Here is an 11,285-nt window from a genome sequence, read left to right as displayed (position 1 = left end):
GGGTTCTACACTTCCTCCCATACAGTGCTTCATACGGGGCCATTTGAATGCTAGCTTGGTAGCTATTATTATATGCAAATTCTGTCAGTGGGAGATATCTATCCCAACTCCCCTCAAACTCAATAACACAACTCCTCAGCATATCCTCCAGGATCTATTACATAATTCACATTGTTACTATCATTTCAATTTGTAAATTGTGAAAATTCAATTAGGTTCTAGGTTTACCTGGATTACTCGTTCTGACTGTCCATCCGTCTGAGGATGAAAAGTCGTGCTAAAATAGAGTTGTGTGCCCAAGGCTTCTTGCAACTTTTTCCAGAATCTCGATGTAAACCTTGGGTCTCGATCAGATATGATGGAAAGTGGGATTCCATGCAGTCTAACTATCTCACTGGTATACAATTCTGTTAGCTTCTCCAGTAAATAGTCACTCCTAACTGGCAGAAAATGTGCTGACTTCGTCAATCTATCCACTATCACCCATACTGCATCATGCTTCTTCTGGGTGAGAGGTAGACCACTAACAAAATCCATAGTGACCCGGTCTCATTTCCATTCAGGTATGCTTATAAGCTGTAGCAATCCTGATGGAACTTGATGTTCAACTTTAACTTGCTGACATGTCAAACACTTAGTCACATAGTCAGCTATATCCTTCTTCATACCAGACCACTAATAATGAGGCTTCAAATCATTATACATTTTTGTGCTTCCCGAGTGCATAGCATAAACACTAGTGTGTGCTTCTTTTAGAATATTAGTCTTCAGTTCCCCATCATCTGGTACACACACTCTTCCTCTGTAGTACAAACACCCATCTACTTTCACCTCATAATCAGTTTCCTTTCCCTTTGGAATTTTACCCACAATGGCCATTAATTTTTCATCTGCCTTCTGCCCATCTTATATCTGCTGTAGTAGGTTTGGCCTCACTTGTAACTCAGCCAAAATAGCTCCATCTTGAGCTAAGGACAGACGGGCATTTAGTGATCTTAAAGCTGTGATGGATTTTCTGCTTAAGGAATCAGCAACTACATTTGCCTTCCTAGGATGATAATCTATCACACAATCATAGTCCTTTAGGAACTCAATCCATCGCCTCTGTCTAAGATTGAGCTCCTTCTGGGTTAGCAAATATTTTAGACTTTTGTGGTCTGTATAGATGTAACATTTTTCACCATACAAATAATGCCTCCATATATTCAATGCGAAGATAATTGCTGCTAACTCCAAGTCATGAGTAGGGTAGTTTTGTTCATGTGGCCTTAACTGCCTGGAAGCAAAGGCTACCACTTTCCCCTCTTGCATCAATACACACCCTAACCCATTATACAAGGCATCACTGTAGACCACAAAGTCTTTTCCCGACACTAGCTGTGTTAACACTGGTGCTTCTGTCAACATAGCCTTTAGCTCTCAAAACTGGCTTGGCACTTGTCGTTCCAGCCAAATTTCACATTTTTGTGTAACGATTTGGTCATTGGAGCAGCTATAAGAGAGAAGCCCTTCACAAATCTTTTGTAATACCCAGCTAGCCCCAAGAAACTTCTGACCTCAGTTGTATTTCTGGGAGGCTTCCATTCCATCACTGCTTCTATCTTTTTGGGATCCACTTTAATCCCCTCAGCTGATACTATGTGTCCAAGGAAGGAGATTTCACTCATCCAGAAGTCACACTTGGACAACTTAGCATACAGCTTCTTTTCTCGTAGGGTTTGCAGAACAATCCTCAAATGTTCATCATGTTCTTCCCTGGTCTTGGAATACACTAGAATATCATCAATAAAGACCACTACAAACCGATCTAAATATGGATGAAAGATACAATTCATAAGGTCCATAAATGCTGCTGGTGCATTTGTTAACCCAAACGGTATCACTAGAAATTCATAATGCCCATATCGGGTTCTAAATGTAATTTTTGACACATCTGCATCCTTTACCCTCAACTAATGATACCCTGATTTGAGATCAATTTTTGAAAATACACCGGCTCCCTTTAACTGATCAAACAGATCGTCAATTCTGGGCAACGGATATTATTCTTCACAGTTACTTTGTTCAACTACCGGTAATCAATACACAATCTCAAGGTTCTATCCTTCTTCTTCACAAACAGCACTGGAGCTCCCCATGGTGACACACTGGGGCGTATCAACCCCTTATCAATCAACTCTTATAACTGAATTTTCAACTCTCTCAATTCAATGGGTGCCATCCTATAAGGAGCAATAGAAATTGGTGCTGCATTTGGCACTACTTCAATAGCAAACTTGACTTCTCTTTCTGGTGGTAAACTAGGCAATTCTTCAGGAAATACATCTGGGAAGTCTCTTACTGTGGGTATATCACACAGATTCGACTTAGCTTGCCTAGTATCAACCACGAGTGCTAGGTAAGCTTCACAGCCTTTTCTCATCAATCTTCTTGCAACTGTGACTGAGATAACATTGGACAGGAAATCTGTCCTTTCACCCACAACATTAATCTCATTACCCTTAGAAGTTTTCAGAGAAATCCTCTTTAATTTGTAATCAACTATTGCCTGATGACGTGAGAACCAGTCCATTCCCAAAATCACATCAAACTCGTGGAAGGGCAATTCAATTAGGTCTGCAGAGAATTCATACCCTTGAATCCTCAATGGGCAACCTTTATACACCTTATTCACTACCACACTGTGGCCTAGTGGATTTGTGACTAGAATATCTTGATCACTCTCCTCTACTGAAACTCCCCTCTCTACGGGTAGTTTGATGCAGATGTATGAATAAGTGGATCCTGGATCCACCAATGCATGCACAGATGTGTTGTAGAGGGAGAATGTACCCCTGATGACATCCGGGACATCTTGCTCCTCCTGAGCTCTAATGGCATAGGCTCTGGCTGGTACTTTGGCCTCTGGCCTCTCAGCTAACTCAAATGCAGGCCTCAGTGATGGACCAGCTACCTCAGATTTACCGGGCTTCCTACCCCTTCGTGGTGTAGGAGCAGGTCTATCTGCTTGTGTTTGAGCAGCTGTAGTAGTCCTCTTCGGACAATTTTTGATATGATGTTCTATAGATCCACACAGTAAGCATGCACCAGTCACTCACCAACAGTCCCGCTTGTGCCACTTCTAGCAGTATGGACAGGCACAAGATGCTGGGGCTGGTCCCCTGAAACCATCCCTAGAGAGCTGCCCACTGATGGTGTGGACTGACCTCTCTTAGGTGTGAACTGTGGTCTGGGCCCTTGGGACTGACCCTGACCTTGTGGTTGTCCTGAACCCTGAGCAAGAGGACCCTTACTCTTCTTACTGGGAGCAGAAAATGAACTGGATTGACTAGACCCCTCTTCTGCTGTGTTTCCCTTCTAGTTTGCTCATTTATTCGGACCCTTTCTACTTTCGATGCAACATCTACTAATTTGGCAAAATCTGTGATCTCCAATGCCGTTATCATGGCTTTGATATTGTCATTGAGCCCTTCTTCGAACCTTCTGCACCTCTCTGCCTTTGTAGGGACTATCTCCCTCCCATACCGGCTCAGTCTGATGAATTCTCGCTCATACTCTACCACTGATAGTTGCCTCTGTCTCAGACTGATAAATTCTCTTCTTCTCTTTTCTAAATATACTTTACTGACATATTTCTTCCTGAACTCTATGAGGAAGAATTCCTAGGTGATCCATTCCAGTTGCACCTCACTGGTTACTGTGTCCCACCACTGGTATGCATCATCCTGAAGTAGGGACACAACACCCTCTAGGTTCTGCTCGGGGGTGCAATTAAGCTGTTTTAGTACTCTGATTGTTCTATCCAACTAGTTTTCCATTGTTATGGGATCATCCTCCTTCTTCCCAAAGAAATCCACAGCCCCATGTTTTCGCAGTTTCTCCAGATGGGACTTCTGTGGTGCGGGTGGAGGTTATGGCTGTGGTTGTGGTGGTGGAATTGCCCCCATCATTTGCCGGTAAAACTCGGTCATTTGTTGAAATAGTGCAAACTGAGGTTGCGCAGGGTCTTCAGCTGCTGGTGAAGCAGATTCTCCCCTGCCCCTAGATTCAGCTCTTGGTAGAGCATGACTCTCCACCTCTTTATCAACTGCTCTTTGAGAAGCAGGATCCATATCCTAATCAAAATAAGAAAACAAACAGATCTGCATCAGTGTCACCTCAACACTTACAAATGCAATGCAATGGTATGCACTCTATCTAGGCCCAGAAACGCCTAAACCGATGCTCTGATACCACTAAATGTGACACCCCTTACCCGTCTACAGTGTAGCTAAGCAAGATATGCCACACAGTGTGCCGGAGCACCAATTCATATTTTCATTACAATTTACCCTTTTTAATTCATTAATTTACAATTTTTGATTAAATTGAATTATTCATAAATTTTTTTATAGAAAATCCGGCAGAGTGCCGGTTGTAAATTAAAAAAAATAGTTCTTCTAAACCTGTTTAAAAGACACTTCCAATATAGTTTTCAAATCTAGAACTCCAATATACACACATCTCAACTCAATCTCCAAATTTACACACTATTTTCAATATTTTTGTTTACATCACAATTCAAATTACATTCATGTATATTTCTCAACATTTCATTTTTCAACATAATATATAGAAAATTTCAATAACATGAAATTTCATATATTTACATTATCACATAATTTCAAGAGTTTATAGTTACAATCCAAAACTAATACAAAATGCAAAATACAAAATGCCACCCAAAGTCCTAATGTCCTACCAAGTGCACTGCAAATGTGAGGTGACTCTGGACTCAGTATGCAACTTTAAAAGTTCACCCGGTCTGATGTCTGCTGGGCTCCCCAGCTATGTCTCCAGTACCTACGCATGGAAAAAGTGACGCGCTAAGCAATTCTGCTTAGTGGTGACAATATAAAATAAAAAAACTAAAATAAAGTAAATATGCAAAATGTATGTTTACATCTTTGGTAGACTTAATTTCTGATATTATTGCAGTATTATTCGATTAAAATTTGGTAAGATTTATTATCATTGCCCGAGTAACCCATACTAGTCGACTGGACTGGATAAATGGATAAACTGGCACTGGGTACTAAGTATCTCGGACCATCACACCATCGGTCATATTGTGTCTCCCGGTGTGCAACAAAACAACTAATAAGCTGTAATAATTATCAGGGATAAAACTTGAATATAACAACTCAATCAACATAGCCAAAGGCTATTATGTCACAGAATGGCACATGAGGCCATAAAACACAGAATGGCATGAAGCCATATGCAGTACTATTAATAGAACCCTATTGGCATGCCAACCTATCCAAGCCAATCTTGCTAGGTGTACTAGGGCATGCTATACTTTTACTTTACAATTCTTGAAATATAAGTTTAGGTGTTACTATTCATTTCATTAGTCAACAAAAAATGTTGACTTTTGCATGGATAATAGGTACATTGGTTTTAATATTCCCAACATACCACATTTTGCATTCTAAAATTGTTGGTATTGGTTGCCAATACTATTTCTAAACTTAATGTTAGTTGTTCAAAATTTTTAGATTTCAAGCCTTGTATTTACTGTTCTATTAATCATTTTTGCAGTGGGAATTTGGCAAAGTTGCTAACATGAAAGTTGTTCCTTATTGTGTCTTGTTATATTTATTTTTTTTGAATCACTCCATTTGGAGTTTTGTAGCTCAAGTTATGGCTTAAATACCATGACTGGCCAGATTGTCAACTTCCCAGATTTTCTGGACTGACCAATTCTACAGTAATTTAAGCAGTGACTGCAGGTCACTTTTTGAATACGTTATGGTCATAATTTGGGTTAGGTTTCTTCATGAAAGTTGTAGGTTTATATCTCAGCTTGTTGCTGGTAAAATTTCAGGTAAATTGGACCTTTCTACATTGAGTTATGACTAAATGAATAAACACTATTTATTTAGTTATTTTTCCTAGGAAGAATGCAGGTCACCCGGATTAGGGAAATCTTTAGGTCAACTTGGTTTGGTTTTATGGGCATGGTTTCTTCACCAAAGTTGTGCCATTATATGTCTAGTTTCATCTCCAATTGGCCTTGCACCAATTGAGCCTCTACAACTCTTGTTATTGCTGCCCAAATCTGCTGGACTCATGCCCAGTCCTGCAGGTCACCAAGGGCAGCCACACTAACCTCCATTCCCACTACACAAACCACTTCATTTCTTGTTTGCACATAACCAAATGGTCACTAATTGACCATTAAAACTTACTTTCACCATTACATGCTTAAAGTCTCCATTTCATACCCAAAACCTAACCCTAACATCTCAAATCATGCATTCAACTTGCATTTCATCATTTCACTTAAGAGACTAATGTTAAGGCAGCCATACTACCATTTCTAGTTCCACGAAATCCTCAAAACCTTACCACATCCAAGGCTGCCAAAAATGTGGGATGGGCATACACATGTTATTTATTAAATTTTTTTTTTTGTAAATTTAAACTCAATCATACTCCAACATAAATTGAAAGAGAAAAACAAGTTAAGTCACTAACCTCTAATGGAGCTAATCCAAGGCTTGCAAGAACTCTTTCTTTTGATTTCTTTTTGCTCCCAAAAGCTTTACTAAGATGAAAGAACAAGAATTTGTCTTGGGAACTTAAGCTTTAATGGGTGAAAAACCATGGAAATCAAGCTTTGGTAAGCTTGACAATGGTGGACATGGGAGAGAGGTGGTGCGGCTTGGGAAGAAAGAGAGTGGCTGTTGTGTTTTCTAGAATTTGACTTCTTTTCTGCCCATTTTATGTATTATAAGTGTGTTTCTTTAATTTGATTGGCTAAGCGTTTTAATTACCTCATGCTTACATAAGCATGAGGTAATAAATCTCATTTATTCACAATTTCTCTTCTTCCTTTTCCTATTCATTTTTAATTAATTTTTCATCAATATTTGTTCATATTTTATGTGATATAATTTATTTACATAAATGGACAAGTTGGTCAAAAATCATCTCTGAAGACGAAATGACCCAAATGCCCTCCGTTTGGCTTAACAAGCCAAAATTGTGGGTACCGATTGATTAAGTTTTCCTTGTGTTTTCTTAACATTTTATTGTCATTGGAACCCCAATAATCCTTCCCTGAGGTCCCAAAAATTATTTCATGAAGTTTTCCCCGGGTTTAGGGTTGCTAACGGCCTTCACCGTCACTTTCCTTTCGGGTTACTCATCCCTGGGGTTTCGGCTCGTTTAACCTTAGTGTATTTCATTCCTATAAATTTTTCTTGATTTTTTTTTATGAGCATTATTTAGTTTCTTTATAACTCCCCACTTTAGTCTAATTACAATTTCAAACATTGTAGCTGCCCGGACCGACATTGGTCACCGGAACAGTAGACTGTACGGACTAGCTAAAGTGAGGATGTTACATGGCATCTAACTCATATACACCAACTGATGGCTTCTTCATTTCATTTTTTGATAATTGTTGTAAGCATTTTTATCCAATGCTGAATAAGCTTCATCTTCTGACTTCTCCATAAGATCACCTCCTGAAGATGCATCAATTATACTTGTAATTGCTAGAGAAACACCATTGTAGAAATGTTGAATTAGCATCCATTTAGGGATTCCATGATGTGGACATCTCCTTTGAAGATCCTTATATCTCTCCCAAGCTTCATAGAGACTCTCATCATCCCTTGGTCTGAAAGAAGTTAATTCATTTCTCAATTTTACAGTCTTGCTAGGAGGAAAGTATTGAGCCAAGAAAGCTTGTGACAACTCATGCCAAATAGTTATTGAACCCAGAGGTAATGAATGCAACCACTCCCTAGCATGATCCTTCAAAGAAAAAGGAAATAATCTCAACCAGATGGCATCATCTGACACTCCATTTATCTTCAGCATGTCACTAATCTCAAGAAAATGTGCAAGGTGCATATGTGGACTCTCAGTAGGACCTCCCCCAAACTGTGATTGTTAAACCATTTGACAAAGTGAGGGCTTCAACACAAAATTATTCGCTTCCACTCTAGGCCTTGTAATACTTGGTCTAAAATCTTCAAAATTAGGAAAAGCATGATCCTTAATTGATCGATTGTTGTTTGCCATAACTTCTATCACTTGTTGCTCTTGATATTGCTTTTGCTGTCTTTGAATTCTGAGTTCAGCTTTTCTTCTTTTAGATTATGCTCTCAAAGCTTTAGCTGTCTTTTCAATCTCAGGGTCAAAAATTGTAACGATCGGGCTCCAACCACTAGAGGAATTATCCGCTTTGGCCATAAGCCTCACCATTTTGTCCCATAGGTGGAATGGAAAACTTCCCAGGAGGTCACCCATCCTAGGATTTCTCTCAAGCGAGCACGCTTAACCCTGGAGTTCTTCCAACTCTCCAAGCCATTCCACCAAAAGGTACCTCTAAAGATTAGTTTCCCCATTTTATATATCATTACTTTTTGAACTCAAGACCATCTCCGTGCTTTGCTGATGTAGGATTTGCCTAAGGTCCTCATGCTTTGCCGATGTGGGATTTGCCTAAGGTCCCTTAGGCAAATCCCACATCGATAAAGCACGGAGATGGTTCAAAAAGTAATGATATATAAAATGGGGAAACTGATATCTAGAGGCGCTTTTTGGTGGAATGGCCTGGAGAGTTGGAAGAACTCCAGGGTTAAGCATGCTCACTTGAGAGAAATCCTAGGATGGGTGACCTCCTGGGAAGTTCTCCATTCCACCTATGGGACAAAACCGTGAGGCTTATGGCCAAAGATGACAATTCCTCTAGTGGTTGGAGCCCAATCATTACAATTGGTATCAGAGCCACTCATGTGTCCTCTTGAGCGATGGTGGGGCAAACCTTAGCGAGGACGCTGAGTCCCGAAAGGGGGGGAGAAAGGTCTCTTAGGCAAATCCCACATCGACAAAGCATGGAGATAGTCTTGGGTTCAAAAAGTAATGATATATAAAATGGGGGAACTAATCACAAGAGGTGCCTTTTGGTGGAATGGCCTAGAGAGTTGGAAGAACTCTAGGGTTAAGCGTGCTCGCTTGAGAGAAATCCTAGGATGGGTGACCTCCTGGAAAGTTCTCCATTCCACCTATGGGACAAAACCATGAGGCTTATGGCCAAAGCGGACAATTCCTCTAGTGGTTGGAGCCCGATCGTTACAAAAATTAAATCAATCTCTGCACTTTTTGTTCTTCTCATATAAATGATATGTACCTGAAAAACTAAAACAAGAAAATCTCAAAGTAAAATGATAAAGAAGAGAAATTAAAATAAAAAAAAATAAAATGCCCAAATTAACAAAACAATCAATCGTTTAATATCAAACAAAAACAAATCCCCGACAACAGTGCCAAAAACTTGATTGCGTATTCCGTAAGTATACAGGTCATTCAAGTAGTAAAGAAAAGATATCGTCCCACTGAGATTTGTTGTTTGAGTACCAAACTATAAAAGTTACGATTATTTGGGCTATCGATAATGTGTTCCAAAAGTAAAGTAAGAGATGTAGCAAAATAAATTGAGAAAGTAAGGAAATTATAATGAATTAAGCAATTAAAATTCTAAGGACTATACTAATTTACTAAAATTTCAGCAAGTGACAAAAGATTTAATTAATTAATGGTAAAAATTGATTCCAGAGTTGAGGTTGATGAAGTAAATTTCATTGGGATTTGGATAGGCAAAACCAAGATTGAGGAAAATATAAGTTTGAAGGAAGTTGATTCTGATTTCCTTTAATTTCTCTTTCAAGCAAACTAAAGTGTGTTTTAAAGGAAATTAAACCCCTTTCTCATGCGATGTTTAATTACCCAAAACCCTTTAAGCACTTTAATCAACTTGAAATTCCACTTAACCCACTAGTTTATTTCTAACACTAGGTGATTAAGTTCATTATCTTGATTATCTATCATAGATTTTTACCTCTCGGTCCTTCAATCTAAGATTAAGAACAAAAGCCAAGGGTTACCAACAATGGGTATGTAAATAAGCACACAAGATAAGAATCAAAGCTTATATATACTAAAATCTGGTTAAAACCAGTCCAAATCCATAAATACAACTTATATCATTACATCTAACTCTAAAATCTTAAGTATCTACTCACTCATATTTGTATTTACAAGTAGTAAATATGAAATAGAGCAAGAAAACATGAAAATGAGACTAAAAATAAAAGAACTCAGAAGAAGAGAATATAAATATCTGAAAATGGAAGTTGAAAATGTCATTCTGCAGGTGTTCTTCCTCCAATAATGGCGTGATTCCCTCTTTCTTTTTTCTTTTGATTTTTCTCTCTCTTTCCCCTCTTTGTAAAAATGAGAATATGATGCTTATATATCCCCTCAAGGTTTACCTTAAAAATAGTCTCTAAAGGGATAAAGACAAAAGGTGTAAAAGGTGTGAACAGAGAAAATTTTTCCATGTCAGTAAATCTGCCAGCGCCATCCCACATGCCTCATGTTGATTCAAGTTATTTTCAACATGCCTCATGTTAATTCGGAGGAGGAGCCTTTAGATTCTGCGTGACCAGCTACATGGGGCATGTGAGAGCCCCTGAAACTTTCGGCGTGTTTTGGTCCAAAACCTCTATTTACACGACCCGTCACACGGGGCATGTTAAAGTCCTTAAAACTTTCGGCGTATTTTGTTCCAAAATCTTTGTTTACACGACCCAGTGTTGAATTTACATGCCTCATGTGGATTCCTACTGGCTGACTCTTATCTTCACATGACCCTCAACACGGGGCATGTTGAAGCCCTTGAAAATCTCCGCTGGTCTTGTCACACCTTACCCCTCTGTAAGATATAACATGATTCCGTAGAATACCTAATGAACTACCGAACTTCACCTACCGATAACTCATTAAGTACCCTACAAGGGATTTTAAAATAATTTTCTTATTTTTGACAAGTGGTGAGCATTTTCTAATAAGTACTTAAAACATGTACTTAAGTGAAAAGCTAGTTGGAAATTTTGGCCCATTTTATTTTTCCGCAAATTTTATAAAAATTTTGACAGAGTTCTATCTGTATTTTGAGAACCCAGTTCTTCAAATACCTGTAAAAAAAGCACTTCTAAAAGTTTTTCTCAACCACTACTTCGATTTCACAATCAAACACAATCAATTTCACAATCATTTCAATAAATTTCTCAAGTTCAAAATTCAATAATCCTCAGCATACTAGCAATACATTTTATTTAAATTAAATAAAATAGTTGTACTCATATTTCATTAGAGACAAAACAATTTATATTCATCATACTAGAAATTTACATTAAGAAAATCCAAACTAAATTTATTACAAC

The 11,285-nt window shown here is 38.5% G+C and overlaps 1 non-coding gene across 1 annotated transcript; it reads left to right on the top strand.

Annotated features, from left to right (window-relative positions):
• Positions 1-7,594: 7,594 nt before the first annotated feature.
• LOC131180547 (small nucleolar RNA R71) lies at positions 7,595-7,701 on the top strand. Its single transcript, XR_009149314.1, has one exon. It is a non-coding gene; the product is annotated as a small nucleolar RNA R71 (small nucleolar RNA).
• The last annotated feature ends 3,584 nt before the right edge of the window (positions 7,702-11,285 follow it).

The sequence above is a fragment of the Hevea brasiliensis genome, chromosome 5, assembly GCF_030052815.1.
Source record: "Hevea brasiliensis isolate MT/VB/25A 57/8 chromosome 5, ASM3005281v1, whole genome shotgun sequence".
Lineage (NCBI taxonomy): Eukaryota > Viridiplantae > Streptophyta > Magnoliopsida > Malpighiales > Euphorbiaceae > Hevea > Hevea brasiliensis.
This window is presented reverse-complemented; position numbering and strand designations above follow the sequence as displayed.